This window comes from Macaca mulatta, chromosome 10, assembly GCF_049350105.2.
Source record: "Macaca mulatta isolate MMU2019108-1 chromosome 10, T2T-MMU8v2.0, whole genome shotgun sequence".
NCBI lineage: Eukaryota > Metazoa > Chordata > Mammalia > Primates > Cercopithecidae > Macaca > Macaca mulatta.
The window spans coordinates 79,898,368-79,914,199 of NC_133415.1; the positions used below are offsets into that span (position 1 = coordinate 79,898,368).

Consider the following 15,832-nt stretch of genomic DNA (forward strand, 5'->3'; position numbering starts at 1 on the left):
CAACTCATTCCCAAGTGCTCGTTCTTCTGGCTTTAAGTCACACCTTCCTTAATGCCATCCCTCAAGAAGCAGGTGAAGAAGGGAATCTGGACTAAGGGGTACTGCAATGGCCCCCAGCTAGGCCACCATGCTCCACCAGATGCTTTTCCTCATCCTCCAACCTCCCAGCCCCGGATTTAGAAAGCAGTGGGCTCCTACGTGCTTGAGGAAGAAAGGCAAAGGGGCAAAGGAGGACAAGAGAGTGGAGCTGGGGTTGGGTAGGAAAATCCACTGAGCATGCCCCACCAGGGCCTCCGGGTCAGGTCGGAGGGCCAACGTTGCCTCAAGCACCACCGTAGCTCCTCCTGGGTACTATTTAAAATACCACATCCCGGCAGGACGCGGTAGCTCACGCCTGTAATCCCAGCACTTTGGGAGGCAGAAGCGGACAGATCACGAGGTCAGCAGATCGAGACCATCCTGGCTAATATGATGAAACCCCATCTCTACTAAAAATACAAAAAATTAGCCGGGCATGGTGGCGGGCGCCCGTAGTCCCAGCTACTTGGGAGGCTGAGGCAGGAGAATGGCGTGAACCGGGGAGGCGCCACTGCACTCCAGCCTGGGCAACAGAGTGAGACTCTAAAAAAAAAAAAAAACAACCACACCCCATCTCCCCGACCTGAGCTGCTGAACAAAGAGCCTCACACTGAAGAGGAAAGGAGGTGTGGTAGAGGCAAGGCAGGGTAGCCTCACTGACTGCCCTGAGAGTCTGAGAATGAGGGTCACGACTGTAACCTGGCCCCTCCCCAAGCTTCAAGTCCATGAAGGGGCACAGCACCGTCCCCGCCCACAGCCCACCATCACTCACACCCTGCCTCCTTTCTCACTAATGCACTGCTCTGATCACATCACTGTCCTGCTCAAAACCTTCTGTGGGCTGCCACAGCCCAGTGAACCAAGGCAGTCCCTGACGCCTCCTCCCTGCCCGCAGGCCGCCTGTCTCCTACACACACCCACCAGGATCCTCTGACTGTCAGACCCAAACCTGTGACTTCTCATTCTGTCCAGATCTCCCCACCCCACTGGCCATTCCTCCAGGAAGCCAGTCCTGCTAGCTACTTGCACCCTCACTCTTCTCCTCTGCAGGCTGCTCTGGTCTAACCAGGACCCCACCCTAAGCCTTGTGCTGCTTTCTGCTGGTTCTTGCCTTCTTCCCTCATGTCCACAATGACAGGACCCTCCCCAGGGTCCCTCCTCCAGCCATGTCAATCACAGTAGTAAGAGCAGCCAACCGGTATTAGAGTGTCACAACAACCCAGCCACCCTAGGAGGGAGGAAATATTAGCCTCGTGGTACAAATGAGGGAACAGAGGCACAGAGAGGCTTAGCTTCTTGTTCAGAGTTCACAACCCTGCTGTGTTAAGCTCTGAGATGAAAGGCTGGGGAGAACTTGCAGAGCAAGGAGATGCCCAGGAGGTATAAGGAAAAGGCCCTCTCAGAATCCAGAAGACGGCTGGGCTGGCTCACATCTGTAATCCTAGCACTTTGGGAGGTCAAGGCGAGAAGACTGCCTGAGGTCAGGAGTTTCAGACCAGCCTGGCCAACACGGTGAAACCCCGTCTCTACTAAAAGCACAAAAATTAACCGGGCATGGTGGTGAGCGCCTGTAATCCCAGCTACTCAGGAGGCTGAGGCAAGATAATTGCTTGCACCCAGGAGGTGGAGGTTGCAGTGAGCCGAGATTACGCCACTGCACTCCAGCCTGGGCGACAGAGTGAGCCTCCATCTCAAAAAAAAGAAAAAGAATCCAGAAGACCTAGGCCCAGCTACCTGGGGATCCCAGGCACCAGACAGGTCCTTCCAGATCCTTCCTCGCTTACCCAGTGAGGCACAGCCATTGCCAAAAGAACCCAGGGCTGGCTCTCAGCCCAGAAATACCAGGGAGAAAAGGAAGGATGGCGGGGAGCTTCCTGGTAGAGGTGGAATAGGCACATCTGAGGGCCCTGGTCAGTTGAGGTCCCCACAGGCACTGGCAGGGAGGTAGCAGTCACTACACCCAAAGGAAGGTGGGGAGGCAGACATGGAGGGCAAAGATTTACAGAGATGAAGAAACTGAGGCCTCAGAGGGGAGCCTGGCATCTCTCTCTCTCTGCAGTGCTCTTTTCTTCTACTGATTGTCCAAATGTGCCCATCCCACCAAGTCCACCTCTACCAGGAAGTCCACCTGTGCTACCACATTCATAGCCTTCCAGTGGGCAGCATCTTTCCACATCAGCTCCTCCCAGCAGGTGTTTTCCTGGTGGGTGGGACATTATTGGCAGTCGTTTAAAAAAAGATTTCCATGGTCAGATCAGGCTGGGAAACACTCAACAGTTTCTTTTCTACAGGACTTGTCAGGGCCTTTAATTCTCTTAAATGTATTCTGAACCTCCCATAGGGTAGTGGAGTGAATTTGCCAGTTTCTACCCTTATTTGTCCCCTGAACCCTTGAGACTGCCCAGAACAGTCTTTGAGAAACGTTATCCCCTCCCATCCCTCAGGACAGCCTGGCCCAGGGGCAGGGATCAAAGTGGGGTGTGATTGGCTTGGCCTTGCCCTCCTTTGAGGAGGCGTATGTGGGATATCTGGGGAGCTCAGACTGAAAGTCAGTCAACTCCTACCCTGCCAGCCCCTCATGGCACTGCCCAGGGCAGCTGAACCTTTGCCCTTTGTGTCTGCCCTCTGCACCTTCCTTTAGGTGTGGTGACTGCTACCCCCCTGCTAGCATCTGGGAGGACTCAACCGACCAGTGTCCTCAGATACCCACCGCAGGCCATTTAGAGTCTGAGGTGCAAGGGGCCTTGGGAGAGCCACAAAGCAACCTGGTTTCTTGCAAGCAAATTGCTAATTCGACCCCATGTTTTAATGTTAATGTAAGTTTTAATGTTAACTTTAATATTTAAGATTAAACTAAAATGTGTTAAGCTGACTTTCTGGGAAGATGCAATGCCCCACCCAACAAACCCTGTGATAGCCCCCCAAGGAGGGACCTGAACCCCTCAGTTTACAGATGAGGAGACTGACACCTCAGAGAGGAGCAGACACTTGCCTGTAGTGGCCCAGCCAGGGCAGAGCAGAGAGAAGCATCCAGGCCCCCGCTACTCCCATGTATACCGCAGAGGTGGCCAGAGTGGGATAAGATCCCCCAACAGCAGCTCACGTAACCATCAGGCAACAAGGACTTGAGTCAGGGTGACGGGCACTGCACATACTGGGGTGATGGCCCGGCAGCTGTGGAGACTATGGTCTTTTATGAGGACACGTCACAACTGGAGCTAGAGGGCTGGATCAGCTGTTTCCCCAATCTCTCCGCCCTGCCCTGGCTGGAGGAAGGCTGCTCACTCCAGATTGGTTGCTGTCAGTGCCAGGCTCAGCTGTGGGCAGAGATAAGGTGCCCCCCGTGCTGTCTGCATGTCACCCTGCCCTGGGATACAGTCACTCAAGGTACCCACTCATAGTCTTGGGAGCTCCTTACAGTTAGGGGCCCTGGAAATCAGACCTATGTTCCTGGCCTATGACCCAAGCACCTGAAGGCCCTCACACAGCTCCAGCTCCCAGCAGAGCCCCTGCATCTCACATCTTCTACAGTCCCCTCTGTCCTGCCCCCAGCCCACCTACACCGCCCCCACCCCCTACACCGGCAGCTCCCTACACATCCTGAAACACAGGAGCCGCAGGAGCCAAGGTGGTTCCCTTTACCTGTTCCACCCACCTGAACTGCACTCATCCCTCAAGACTCCAGTCTAAATCCTTGCTATACAAAGCACGCTCCATGGAGCAGCAGCACTGCACTGCCAAGAAGCTTGTTAGAAATGCAGTCTCAGGCGGGGCGCAGCGGCTCACGCCTGTAATCCCAGCACTTTGGGAGACTGAGGCAGGCGGATCACTTGAAGCCAGGAGTTCGAGCCCAGCCTGACCAACATGGTGAAACCCTGTCTCTACTAAAGATGGTGGTGGGCACCTGTAATCCCAGCTACTCAGAAGGCTGAGGCAGGAGAATCGTTTGAACCCAGGAGGCGAAGGTTGCAGTGAGCCGAGATCCTGTCATTGCACTCCAGCTTGGACAACAGAGTAAGACACCGTCTCAAAAAAAAAAAAAAAAGAAAGAAAGAAAGAAATACAGAGTCACAGGCCTCACCCCAGACCTGCTGAATCAGACAGGACAGACCTGCATTTTAACAAGCTGCCTAGGTGATCTATGTGCACTCGAGTCTGAAAAGCACTTTTATAGACCACTGCTCTAATCAGGTAATTGCCCCCATGCCCTATAACCTTCAAAGGCTCCCCAGGGCCTACTGAATCAAGGCCAGACTCAGCAGCTTGGCAGCCAAGGCCTTTCCCAACCTGGCTTCAAACCACTCCAGGCCTGGCTTCAACCCACTTCTCCTCCACCTTAGGAATGCCATCCCCTCCTCTGTCAGCCAAAGCCGCCCAAGATTTCAGAACCCTCCCAAAGCACCACCTCCTCTGGGAGGAGGACCTCATTGTATCACACCTGGCATGGCTCACGTTTATTTCCTGGAGAGCAGGAACCATGTCCTGTGTTCCCAAAGGCTCTGAACACCAGGCTGGGGCACAGGAGATGCCAGGTGCTAACCACAGCTAACAAGGCCCAGTGTCTACTTGTCAGGAAGTCCACCTCAGCTCTAGCCTGTCCACCTCAGGCTCAGCCACAGCCTTCACTGCAACTCAGCAGACAAGGACTTGGGCATCGTGGACAGGCCTCCTCCATGCTCCCCTGCCAGAGAAGGGAGCCCTTCCTGACAACCATGAAGGCTGGTGAGCTTCCGACAGCAATGTTTTCCCTGTGCCTCAGTTTCCACGAACCCTGCTCCCTGTCTTCCTAGGAGGCTGGCAGGATCTGTCCAGATAGATGAGCAGATCCCCTCAACTCTGGGGCTCAGAATTCGGAGAAAACAGACCCCATCCCTGTGTGGTCAGCAAACCGTTCCTCAGCCAGCCAGTCAGGTCCTTGGGAGGCCAGGTCACCTGCCCAGAGCCATCCTCATGCCAAACAGGAAAGCCTCCCAGGGCAGAGCTGTCACACCCTCCTCCCCCCTTCCTGGCCCAGTTCCTCAGCCTGGCATCCCAGGGGAAGCCTTTCCTCCTTTCAGAGTCTACAAGAAGAAGGCACTCAAGCATGTGACCTCCAGGGAGCAAAGAAAAAAAGTCCCTCTAATCCCATTTTACAGGCAGATGACGAGGGCAATGCTAAACCCAGAAGGGTGACATTCTAATGATGGCATCTCAGGCAGAAAGCAGTAGCTGAACCAGAAGCAGCAGACCTTCCCAGCACCCCAAAATCACAGTGTACGTGATGCCCAACCCATTGGTCTGGGTCTGGAGCCCCTCCTGGAAGAAAAAGCGGGGCATGAAGCAGAAAAATTCGGTTACCCACTCCAAGCGAGGATCCCTTCTACCTTAAAGGGTGTAACTTCTTTCCCACCTCCCCAGCCCCCAAGGCCAGGCACTCTGGGAGGCAGGAAAAGCCTCTTCTTAGGAAGCCCTTGGCTGACACATAACTGAGAGGCATGAGAGAAGTAGCAGAGTGTACTGATTTTGAACATGGATTCTGGAGTCAAGTTGCTTAGATTCAATCCTCACTTTGTCATTATTTAGTTGTATGACTATGACTCAGTCTTCCCATCCGTAAAATGTTTGGATTCAATCCTCATTCTGTCATTATTTAGTTGTATGACTTTGCCTCAGTCTTCCCATCTGTAAAATGGGAATAAGACCTACCTTATAGAGCCTTTAGGAGGATTAAAGGAGTTAACATTTGCAAAGTCCTTAGAACAATGCAGAGCATCCAGTGAATATGCCAGGGCCCTGCCCTGCCTCTTGACCTCTGCTTGATTCCTCCCACCCAGGATGCCCTCCTCATCCCCACCTATCCCAGCTCAAGGCCTTTCCTAGGCATGCCAGCCCGATCCCAGATCTGGACCACTGCCCCTAGTTCTAGCACCCACGTCGTGGTGTTACCTTGGTCCACCCCTGTCCCCTGTCCAGGGCCCAGCTCCCCTCCCTTCCAGATCTGAGGTCCCCTAGCTCTCAGCCTTCCATTCTGAGAGTACCAGCCACACAATTTAACACTCAACTGGCTCCTCTGTGCAAACAGGAAAGCTGTGGGTAGAAAGGCAAGAGTCTAGAGAGAGACCACCCCAGGGCTAGGCACCCAGCAGTCCCCCAAGAGAGTGGGCTGAAATCAATTCCTGGCTGCCCAGGCTGCCCACATCTTGCGAGCTAGAGAATCTCCCTCCCACCCAACATGCACACATATCCTTCTGCTGACCCAGCCTGGATTTCTACCAAAGAAAGCAAAGGAAATCATTTACCCCAACCACAGTGACACGCACAGACTCACATCCCACCGGCTGCCCTCGACATACAGGCCTGCTCTCGAGCCACCCGTACCTTCTCCACTTCCCTTTTTCACATCCCATTGGCGCCCTTAGATTCTTGCAGCAATCTGCACAACTGCTTTTGTGAAAAAAAAAATAAAAATCCTCAGGGTCACTTGAAGTTTAAAGGGGGCTCCTGTGCTCACTGCAATACCCACCTGTCTGCCCAACCCAGCCCCAATCTGCCCACCTGGCTTCAGATTTCCTGGGCATCAGCTATATGCCAGGCACTTTCTCCACTTCCCTTTTTCACATCCCATTGGCGCCCTTAGATTCTTGCAGCAATCTGCACAACTGCTTTTGTGGAAAAAAAATAAAAATCCTCAGGGTCACTTGAAGTTTAAAGGGGGCTCCTGTGCTCACTGCAATACCCACCTGTCTGCCCAACCCAGCCCCAATCTGCCCACCTGGCTTCAGATTTCCTGGGCATCAGCTATATGCCAGGCACTGTGCTAGAGGCTCCAGATACAGCGCTGGTCCTTTCAGTCAAGGTTCCGGCCCTTAAGAAGCCAGATAAGTCAAATATACAAACAACTGTAACAAATGGTTGTGAACTGTGATAAATATAATATAGAAAGTAAGTCAGGTGCTATGATGAATTATGGGGGACTTCCCAAGACTGGGAAGGCATTTGAGGAAGGTATAATTAAGTGAAGACCTTAAAAATAAGAAGGAGAAAAGCCAGGCCAGTAAAGGGCACTGGAAAAACACTCGTGGCAGGAAAGATAGCACAAGCAAAGGCCCTGGGGCAGGAGAGAGCTTAGGGTGTCCAAAGGGCAGAAATGATTCAGATGTGTCTGTCAGGGAGAATGCAGAAGAGACAGTGGTCAAGATAAGGCTGGGGAGGTCAGCTGTGGCCAGAATGGGAAGGGTCTTGTAGGCTGAGGGAAAGCTTTGAGATTTTAATCAAGTGTGATAGGGAGCTATCAAGAATTTTAGAGAAATGAGATGGTCCCATCAACAGTTTCTATATCATTCTTGCTGCTCTACTAAAATAGATCAGAGGAGGGCAAGTGCAGACCTGGGGAGAGGGTTAGGTGGCTTGGCTTGGCTTGGGGCAGGTAGCCTGGGGCCGTAACAGTGGAGTCAGAGCACAGAGGGCAGGCCTGAGATCAATTTTGTGAAAAGAACCAAAAGGACTTGCTCTTGGTGGAGTTGTGCCCCTGGTTTCCCATCTTCCTTCCTCCCTTCCTTCCTTCCTTCCTTCCTTCCTTTCTTCCTTCCTTCCTTCCTCCCTCCCTCCCTCCCTTCCTCCCTCCCTCCCTCCCTGGTTTCCCATCTTCCTTCCTTCCTTCCTTCCTTCCTTCCTCCCTCCCTCCCTCCCTTCCTTCCTTTCTTTCTTGACTGAGATGGAGCTTCACTTTTGTTGCCCAGGCTGGAGAGCGATGGCGCGATCTCGGCTCACGGCAACCTCCGCCTCCCGGGTTCAAGCAATTCCCAGCCTCAGCCTCCTGAATAGCTGGGATTACAGGCATGTGCCACCATGCCTAGCTAATTTTGTATTTTTAGTAGAGACGGGGTTTCTCCACGTTGGTCAGGCTGGTCTTGAACTCCCGACCTCAGGTGATCCACCTGCCTTGGCCTCCCAAAGTGCTGGGATTACAGACGTGAGCCACCACGCCCGGCTAGGTTTCCCATCTTTAAAAGTGAGTAGATGGGCCAGGAGCAATGGCTCATGCCTGTAATCCCAGCACTTTGGGAGGCCAAGACGGGTGGATAACCTGAGGTCAGGAGTTTGAGACCAGCCTGGGCAACATGGTGAAACCCCATCTCTACTAAAAATATAAAAATTAGCCGGGCGTGGTGGCACATGCCTGTAATCCCAGCTACTTGGGAGGCTGAGGCAGGAGAATCACTTGAACCCAGGAGGCGGAGGTTGCAGTGAGCCGAGATCATGTCATCACACTCCAGCCTGGGCGAAAACAGCAAAACTCCGTCTCAAAAAATAAAAATAAGAATAAAAAAAGTGAGTAGATGATGGGTCATTCACTGAGATGGGAAGGCCTGGGAGTGCCATCAGGGTTCTATTTTCATCCATATTAAGTTTTTTGTCACCCAGGACATCAAAAATCATCAGATGGGGGTTAGGTAGAGAGGCTGGGGCTGGAGATAAAATCTGCTATTTAAAACTATCAGAATGATGTACATTTAAGATCTGTATGTTTGCAAATTGATGCTTGATTTTTTAAATCATAAGAAAGAATGAAACGGGGAAGAGTTTGTAAATAGACCGGGGAGAGAAGCGGCTATGGACAGAGCCCTGGGGCCCTCCAACATTTGGAGCTGAGTGAAGGAGTTGTCTGAAAAGAAGTCTAAGAAAAACGGCAGCCAAGGAGGGAAGAAAACCAGGAGAAGCCAAGGGAGGATACTGGTTCTTGAAGGAGAGTGTTCAAGGAGACCAGGAGAGGTGGAAGAAGACTTGCTTGTGGGGGCGTGGAGCTCACTGGAGAGCTTGGCTGAGGCTGTTTCAGTCAAGGGGTGGGACCGAAGTCAGGGCAAGCCAGCTAAAGAACGGAAGAGCTGTGCTCCGAAGAAGCGAGTGCAGAAGGCTCTCCAGGGAAGTTTTGCTGTGAAGGGAAAAAGGTCTGAAGCTGGAGGGAATGAGGGAATAAGGCAAAAAGGGGGCTACAAAATTGGAGAGACAGGGTGCCAAAGCATATTTCTCATACAGCTATGGACGATCCAGGGGGAAAGAAGCCACTTCTAACACCGGAGAGAGCGGGGGTAACTGCAGAAAGGGGGACAGGGAGAGGACCTTGGAGCCCAAGCGGAGGCAGGGCCAGCGGCAGGAATTGGGATGCTTTCTCCGCCTAACAAGAGGCAAGGGGGCAGGGGTGGCCGAATGCAGATGTGCGGGCTTCACCGCACACACTTTCGGATGCATGGCACCCCGGCCCGCGCCGCTCCCGGTAACCCCAGGGCACCTACTGCTGGCTCCAATCATGGCCAACTTGCCCCCACAGATTGGTACGTGATATGCCACCAACAGCAATGTTCTGCAAACAACCTGTGGGCACCTCTCACTATATATGCCAGGAACCGCGCGTATCTCATCGGGCCAAGCCCCCTGGCTCAAGCGCCGCGGGCCCCTCAACTGCTCTAAAGGAGCCCTCGTCCCTACCCCAGGGCAGTGGCTTCCCTCAGCCCCTCCCCCAAAGTGAGCGGTCCAACACGCCCGAACCCTTTGCGAGCCCGGCTCCCGCCAAGCCCGGGGCATCCCGTAAGCCCCTAGTTGGCCCTTAGGAGAAAGCAGCTCCTCACCCTGCCCGGGGCCCCAAAGGGACCACCCGGACGCCCGGAGCCCAGAGCGGTCAGCACAGCCTCTCCTGGCGTTCGGGCCATCACTCGGGAGCCTTCTGTCCTCTCCCCGGTGCCCACCCTCCTGGCAGCCCGAGTCGTCGCGGGGCGTCCGCGCCCGGCTTTGTCTGAGCCCACGGGGCGCGCCTGCCGGGCACCCGGGACGCTCCCCTCCCGCACGCAGCCCGGGGGTCCGTCCGGCACTGTACCCCCGGCGCCCGGCCCGGGCCGCGCAGCCCTAGCGCCGGGATCACCGCCACCCCGGCCCACACCACTGCTTTCCCCCGCGGGAGCCAGGGGGGCGCGGCGCCCCCCGCTCCCCGCGAGCCTCCCGGAACGCCCCGCACCCCCGCCCGAGCGCCCGAGCGCCGCGCTGGCCGCCCAAGCCCCGCGCCGGCCGAGCCCTCGGGGACCGCTCTGGGCCCCTCACCCTCTCGCTGCGGCCGCAGCCCCTGCCTGCGCCGGAGGGAGGCTGAGAGCCGGGGCCCGGGGCCGGAGAGCGGGCGCACCGTACCTTTCCCTGCTGAGCCGGGGAAGTAAGTCTGCGGCGAGCGGCGCACCGGTCTCGGCCTCCTCCTTCTCTCCTCCTCCGCCAGCCGCCTGGCTTCCTCCTCCAGCCGCCGCCGGGACCGTAGGGGCCCGAGCCAGCCGCCGCGGCCTGTGTGGGGCCCCGCTCCGCCTCGCGTCCCCTACCCACCCCGCTCCGGCCCGGCCCTCCGTTCCGCCTCTGGGCGGGGAAGCGCCGAGCTCCTCCCCGGGCCCGCCCCGCCAGGAGCCGGGAAGCTGGAAGCCGCTGAAGCCGGAGACTGCTGGATTCCTGCCTCGGAAACCCAGGTCCCGCGCCCAAATCTGGGCCGGCACCTCCTCCCTCCCTATCAGGGGTCCCCCCTCCCGCAGGGGACCCACCGCAGGACAGGCAGCGACGTGTAGCATAGGGCGGCGGCAGAGGTCCAGAAGCCAGGAGGGTAGAGGTGGCCCTGGAGAAATGGGGTTTAATGCTCCCCTCCAAGAGGGAACCGCTTGGGGACAGGCTTCAGGACTGGGGCAAGTGAATTTCAGGTGAGGTTTCCTCTCAGCAGAAAAGGCCTTGTCATTGCCCAAGCTGTTCCGTCCCCTGGAAGCCTCTTCTCCCCACCCCACCCCACAAATCCCTATGCCCTCTTGGGGTTAAATGTCAGTCTACATGTCACACCCTCCTCTGTGAATCCTCCTGGGTCACCGAGGAGAGCGGAATATTTGTTAGCTCTCAGAATTGTATCTCCTGGATTTGAATTCTGCCCCTAGGTAGCCTTAGGTAAACTACTTAATCTCTTTGCTTCAGTTTCTTCATTTGTAAAATAGGGTTAATAAATAGTACCTACTTCAAAGAGTTTATTAAATAAGGCCGGGCACGGTGGCTCATGCCTGTAATCCCCGCATTTTGGGAGGCCGAGGCAGGTGGATCTCCTGAGGTCAGGAGTTCAAGACCAGCCTGACCAATATGGTGAAACCCTGTTTCTACTAAAAATACAGAAATTAGCCGGGCGTAGTCGGGGGCTACCCGGGAGGCTGAAATAGGAAAATCACTTGGACCCGGGAGGCGGAGGTTGCAGTGAGCCAAGATCACACCACTACACTCTAGCCTGTGTGACAGAGCAAGACACCATCTCAAAAAATAAAAAATGGTTTGTTAAATAAAAATATTAATATGGACTTGATGGATTACAAATGATGGGAAACTATGCAAATTGGCTTGGTGTAAGCAGACAGGTAATTTATATGCTCACATAAAAGGTGGTCTGACTGATTCAGGTACCAAGAAGCACAAAATATATCAGGATTTGGTCTTCCTTCCCCTGTCTTTCATCTCTGTTCTTTGCAGTAGGAAGTTGGCTTCCAGCTGCTCTAGGCTCCATCCTCTCAGCCCAAGTCCTCATTTATTTCAGCAAAAAGCCAAGGTGACACCTAGTTGCCTTGGACTGGTTCACATATCATTCCAAACTAATCACTGAGGTTCTGATATTCAGATTAGTTGGGTCTGAGTCACACATGCATCCCTAGAGTTAATTCATCCTAATTCATGTGGATGGAGAGTGAGGAAAGGTGATTTCAGGGCCCTGTTTACCTTTAGAAGGTGAACGGACCCAGAGCTGTGTGCCAAGAACACATTAAGTTCCCAAAAAGTATTGGGCATAGTTGAAGACCTTCATTACATTTCAGGGATGCCAGTACCTTTTGAGCATCTTTGTATGTTAGGGGACCTTTCCAACCCCTCCCCACATGCCAAAGCCAGAAACACTCTTTCCCAGTCTCCTTTGCAGCTGAAGTGCTGGCAGTACCCAGGCCCTGCCAACAAGATGCACCCCTGAAAATTAGTGTATAGAAGTGAGCAATGCTGGGAACATCAAATAGAATGTATCTTTAAAAATAAAAATAAAAAAGAAGAGAAGCAAGCAATGTGAGGAGACAGGAGTCACCCAGAATCCATCGGGAGGAGGGTGGCAAGGATGGCACTGGAGGCTTTAAGGGCAGCAGTGGCAGAGATGCTGGAGTACTTGCCCCACTGAACTGAAGATGCACATCTCAGTTGCCCATTGCTACATAACAAGCTGCCCCAAATGTAGTGGTTTAAAACAACTTTTTTTTTCTTTTTGAGTCAGAATCTCACTCTGTTGTCCAGGCTGCATGCAGTGGCGCAATCTTGGCTCACTGCAACCTCCACCTCCTGGGTTCAAGTGATCCTCCTGCCTCAGCCTCCCAAGTAGCTGAGATTAAACCCAGCTAATTTTTTTGTATTTTTAGTAGAGATGGAGTTTCACCATGTTGGTCAGGCTGGTCTTGAACTCCTGACCTCAGGTGATCCACCCGCCTCGGCCTCCCAGGCGTGAGCCACTGTGCCCAGCTGAATGATTTCTTATTTCTCACTATTTGGGGGGTTTGCTGGACTCAGTTGGACAGTTCTGCTGCATGTGATGTTGACTGGGGACATTAGCTAGAAGCTTGACTGAAGCTGGAACAATCAAAATGGCCTGTTTCTCCATGGGACCTCTCCAGCAGGATAGCCTAGACTTCCTTAGCATGTGGTGGTTTGGCTTCCCAGAGGGTGAATATGGAAGCAACCAAACATCTTAAGACCTAGACTCAGAACTGCCAAGTCATGATTTCTACCACATTCTATGGCTGAAGAAAGTCATAAGGCCAGCCCATATTCAAGGGAAGGATAAATCAACTCCACCTCTTGATGGAAAGAGTGGAGTGTTGTACTCATTTGCTAGGGCTGCCATTACAAAATGCCACAGACTAGGGGACTTAAACAACTGAAATTTAGTTTCTCGCCATTCTAGAGGGCATTAATCCAAGATCAAAGTGTAGGTGGGTTCCCTCTAGAAGGGAGAATCTGTTCCAGCCTCTCTCCTATCTTCTGGTCGTTCTCTGGCACTCTGGTGTTCATTGGCTTCACCTCCATGTCTGCCATCACCTTCCCATGAGCTCTCTCTCAAATCTCCTCTTTTTTTTGTTTTGTTTTGTTTTGTTTTGTTCTGTTTTGGGTTGTTTTGTTTTGTTTTTTGAGACGGAGTCTCGCTCTGTTGCCCAGGCTGGAGTGCAGTGGCAGGATCTTGGCTCACTCCAACATCCACCTCCCAGGTTCAAGTGATTCTTCCACCTCAGCCTCCTGAGTAGCTGGGATTACAGGCTTGTGCCACCACGCCTGGCTAATTTTTGTATTTTTAGTAGAGATGGAGTTTCACCATATTGGCCAGGCTGGTCTCAAACTCCTGACCTCGTGTCTCAGCCTCCAAAAGTGCTGGGATTACAGGCGTGAGCCACTGTGCCCAGCTCAAATCTCGTCTTCTTATAAGGACACTAGTCACATTGGATTAGGGCCCAACCTAATGACCTCATTTAACTTGATTACCTCCGTAAACACCCCAGGGACTGAAAAACAAACAATTTATCCTCTGCTCTCACACCCCAACAATCAATACAGAACACTTCTGTGACCAAATATGGGAGATTGCTCCCCAATAAGTAAGCAAGCAATTCTGCAGCAGACACCAGCTGGGCAATTTCTTTTTCTTTCTTTCCCCTTTTTTTTTTTTTTTTTTTTTTTTTGATTTTTTTGTTTTAGACAGAATTTCACTCTTGTTGCCCAGGTTGGAGTGCAATGGCGCAATCTTGGCTCACCGCAACCTCTGCCTCCCAGGTTCAAGCGATTCTCCTGCCTCAGCCTCCCAAGTAGCTGAGATTACAGGTGCCTGCCACCACACCCGGCTCATTTTGTATTTTTAGTAGAGACGGGGTTTCTCCATGTTGGTCAGGCTGGTCTCAAACTCCTGACCTGAGGTAATCTGCCTGCCTCAGCCTCCCAAAGTGCTGGGATTACAGGCGTGAGCCACCGTGCCCAGCCAGCTGGGCATCTTCTAATGCAACTCAATTCCGACACAATCTATCTAGAGATAGTGGCAGATCCCCCAGGTTAAGGGCTGGGTCCCACAAGACTGCCCTAGCTTCAGATGCGGGTCTCAAGCCAAGGCCTCTGGAACTTCTGACCAACCAGCTTCAAGTTAGGGTTCCCATGATCCGTTCGTTGGGCTTGATTAATTTGCTAGAGTGGCTCATAAAACTCAGGGAAACATGTTTACCAGTTTATTAGAAAGGATACTTTAGGTCCGGTGTGGTGGCTCACACCTGTAATCCCAGTATTTTGGGAGGCCTAGGCAGATGGATCACCTGACGTCAGGAGTTCAAGACCAGTCTGGCCAACATGGTGAAACCCTGTCTCTACTACTAATAAAAAATTGGCCAGGCATGGTGGCGCGTGCCTGTAATCCCAGCTACTCGGGAGGCTGATCAGGAGAATCGCTGGAACCTGGGAGGCAGAGGCTGCAGTCAGCCAAGATGGTACCACTGCACTCCAGCCTGGGCAACAGAGTGACTATCAAAAAAAAAGATATTTTAAAGGATACAAATATTTCTGGCAATGGAAGAAAAAAATAAATACATTAGTTAAGTAATTAATTAATTTTCATACCTTTATTTAAATAATACAAATAAATAGCCAGATGAAGGGATTATATGGGGCGAGTTCTGGAAGAATCCTAAGAACAGGAGCTTCCATTCTTGTGGAGTTGGGCTACAACATCCTCTGGGCACATGGATGAGTTCTTGTTCACCTTCCTATGAGTTGAGCTGTCCAGAAACTCCCCCAAACCTCTCCTCTTGGGCCTTTTATGGAGACTTCATTGGATAGACATGATTGGTATAAGGACAAATGTGTAGAAATGTGATAGACAAAAAGGGTATAATCTGATACTAATAGACTGAGTGGGGAAACCCAGCAAGGCCTGTCTGTTCAGATTCTTCTTAGCCTTTCTGTGCAGTATTCCTTCCTCCAGGGCATGGGGCAAGACCCCTCTGAAATGAGGATTTTATGACCTGCAATTAAATAAGTCAGAGAATTTCTTTATGGCTAGCTCCAAGACGGAAAGATGGGGGGTAATTAGAATATATCTTTAATTTCTACGGCCTGCCTTGGGGAGAAAAAGAAGCAGGTGAAATGAAGGTCAGAGAGAGCAATTCTGTCTTCTGACGCCTAAAGTCCCCCAACATTATAACAAAAGACTGCTTTCACCTTCATGGCTCTGAAGCCATTCTGAAGCTACTTCAGGAACCAAAGACAGAAGTACAAATAATTTTAACAAAAGACATGTTTTGTTCACTTAGGAAATAATAAGGACTATAGGAGTTATGAACTAAGAACCACGAACAAAAACATATGTGTGTGTGTACACACATACACAATATCTATCATGTATGTGTGTGTGTGTATATATATGCAATATATTGTGTGTGTAATATACACACACACATACAATATATGGTGTATATATATACATGCACACACACACAAACAATATATCATGCCTTATCTTCAACTAAGGTCATATCCTGTGGTACTCAGGGTTACGACCCCAGTATATCTGGGGGAACACAATTCATCCCATGACCACTGTGCATCAGGAATTGCAGGACTCCTTGGCAGCCATCTTTGCAAGTAATCTACCACCAAGCTGAAGCCCCCAGGAATACCTCGCTGTTGTCTTCAAGAGCAGATTCCTAGGGCAGGCAGGTTC

At 52.2% G+C, this 15,832-nt stretch overlaps 1 protein-coding gene across 2 annotated transcripts in view; it reads right to left on the reverse strand.

The window, feature by feature from the left end:
* Positions 1 to 10,383, reverse strand: part of SMOX (spermine oxidase) — a 39,711-nt gene extending 29,328 nt beyond the window's left edge. For both annotated transcript variants that reach the window (XM_015149453.3, XM_015149451.3), the window contains exon 1: positions 10,234 to 10,383. The gene's annotated coding sequence lies outside the window, so the exon portion shown is untranslated. The remainder of the gene's footprint in view (positions 1 to 10,233) is intronic.
* Between the last annotated feature and the right edge of the window lie 5,449 nt (positions 10,384 to 15,832).